This window comes from Camellia sinensis, chromosome 7, assembly GCF_055761805.1.
Source record: "Camellia sinensis isolate YWXY chromosome 7, ASM5576180v1, whole genome shotgun sequence".
NCBI lineage: Eukaryota > Viridiplantae > Streptophyta > Magnoliopsida > Ericales > Theaceae > Camellia > Camellia sinensis.
Window position 1 is genome coordinate 195,657,253 of NC_138967.1, and position 2,706 is coordinate 195,659,958.

Here is a 2,706-nt window from a genome sequence, read left to right on the forward strand (position 1 = left end):
AAATAGAAGTCATCTCAACCATTGCCTTCTCAACCACTTACAAGCAACAAACCATTATTGCAACATTCATTTGTAACCATCTCATCTCAACCATATTCAAGAGAATATTCAATTTTCATATCAAACCATAACAAAAGTTCCATTGCAGTACAACAAATCACAACCAATATTTGATTACAAAATACAAAATAAATTTCATTTCAAACCCATGATTAACATCGTCATTACAAAACAAAACATAAGAAATGTCATAAACTAAATCTTTCAGAATGAAATATTTTGCTTAAGCATTTCAATCTTCAACTTCAGCCTCTTGTTCCATAATTTGGTTATCAACAGCAGCCATGCTTTGATTATTTCTGTCAAGAGCAGCTATAATCTTCACCTTCCAGATTGCAGTATTACCATTTGGCCATCCCACAAAAAACTCCTTTGAAACTTCATATCAAACTAAATCAACTGTTGAATATGAAAATTAATAGCCATTAACAACACTGAAATCTATCAAACTACATACAAGCAGCATAAGTGATGATACAAATTTCAGTCACTTGAATCTTAGAAAAAATTAATAGCCATTACCTACAGTAGAATGTATTTGAAGCAGGAGTGCAGGATCCAACCCTTTTTTGAGGCAAAAATTTGTTCTTATGAAATTTAATATGTCTGTTGCTTAACAATAATACAATAGGAAGGATGAAACAAACAAGAAAAAAAATGTCAAATAAATTAAAATTAAGGACAAAAATTTTAGAAGCATTTGAGAAATGTTAAAAAGCTTTTAAGTTCACTCTCGAAATCTCAAATCAAACAACGAAATCCCTAATCCTTATATCTTTTAATCAAAATAAGCTTTTAGCAATACCCATTTCAATCTATAAAAATTGAAAAATTGCTTACCCAAATCAAAGTGTGAAATCTTTTCGATTCTCCATCGACTTTCATTCGTCGACTATAAGATATACTCTGAATTTAAAGAGTTTTAGCGGGAGAGAGAGAGAGAAGGGAGAGGTTGAACAGTGATGATTTCACGACTGCAAAATTTGATTCTCCATCGACTTTCACGACTTTTACGAAATCTCTAATCTTCTGAGGGAGATGAATGAGAGGTTGAACATAGATGTGATTGAACGGAGTAATTCTCAGAGAGAGAGAGAGAGAGAAGGATTCGTCATTTTTTTTTTTTGGGTCTCTACCGGAGTAATTTTAGGAAGGCAAAAGGTTTTGGGTTTAAGAAGCGTAAGCAGTGGAGCTATGGTCGTCGCGGGGTTACGAGTGGGTTCGCCGTCTGGGTCGCCGTCGGGACTAGTCGCCGGTTCGTTGGTGAGGATGGGTTCGATGGACGAGCGGTTGAGTGAACTGAGAGTGTATGTGAATTCGTGAATGTATAGCCTCTGATCTGTGTTTTTGTATTGGGTGGAGATGGACGAAATTTCATTTTTGATTTTTTTTTTATAATCTCAGCCGTTGGATGACCAACGGCTCATCTGATGCAAGCAGGGAATGGAGGACCATCCTCAAGGAGAGGATCCGGACTCTATTTTTACACCAACCTCGACAGAATCCTTAAACGTTGATTTTGATTTATTGTTTTTTTTAATTTAGTGAATTCTTTTTATATCTTAATATTTTTTTTGTACATTTTAAATCTATTTAATTTAGATGCACTCAAATAATAATGTGTGTGAGAAAGAATAAAAATACATTTTGGTATTTTTGTATTTAATAAAAAATTATAAATTTTCATAAATATTTTACTTTCTAAATATATCTAAATCAAGTGCATTTAAAAAATATTAAAACATGAGAAAAAAAAATTTAAAATAATTTTTAAAAATGTTTTCTGGGAGAGTAATTATTTGAGTGATATTATATAAAACAACAAATTTTATAATAATAAAATAAAAATCTTGGTGTGCCACCTATTATTATTGAAGTGAGTCATATTTTAAATTTTAATTTTTTTATTGCATGACACAGTAATTAGCAAAAAGGTTTGGCTTTCCTCCACTCTGTGATCGGAATGGGGGGTGTTGTTGGGCTTGTAGGAGCCCACCACGAGATCCGTTTCTATAATCTGAACCATCACTGTGAAGAACTCGTCGAGTATTATATATTAGTAAAAAATTACGTTGATTAGATATCAATAGTTATGTGATCAAATCAATTTTGTATAAAAAAATTTGACGGTGAAAAAATAAATAGTTGACAGAAATCTGATCCGAAAAAGTAGCTATCGATATTCGATCAACGTGATTTTTTATAGACATATAGTACTTAACGAGTTCTACATATTGAACGGTTCGGATTATCAAAACAGGATCTCTGATGAGTCCCTATGAGCCCAACAGCACCCTTCAGTCGGATCACAAACGGGAGGGAAGCCAATTCCTTAGCAAAAAGAATCACCTAATCAAGACAAATGACATTAATTATTTTTGTCCGCTCCCTTAGCGTTTAATATATTTTATGATTACAAAGAAAATATCACATAAATAATATTAAATGATAGAGTTATATTAGGAATCTTAAATAATCTATTAAATTTTATATCAAATCTCTCATATGAGTGTGAGACGCACACATGTAGATTTGTGTAGATTTCATATCCATTTGAGAAGTTTGGTAAAAAATTTATTATATTATTTAGAATTCATAACATTTTCTTAAATGATATTTTGAAATTATTTTTTAAAAAATTCTCTA

The 2,706-nt window shown here is 31.6% G+C and overlaps 1 long non-coding RNA gene across 1 annotated transcript; it reads right to left on the reverse strand.

Moving 5' to 3' along the window:
- Window positions 1-112: 112 nt before the first annotated feature.
- LOC145794889 (uncharacterized) lies at window positions 113-1,383 on the reverse strand. Its single transcript, XR_014334861.1, has 3 exons — window positions 901-1,383; window positions 583-672; window positions 113-450 (listed from the first exon to the last, which is right to left on the reverse strand). It is a non-coding gene; the product is annotated as an uncharacterized LOC145794889 (long non-coding RNA).
- Window positions 1,384-2,706: the final 1,323 nt, after the last annotated feature.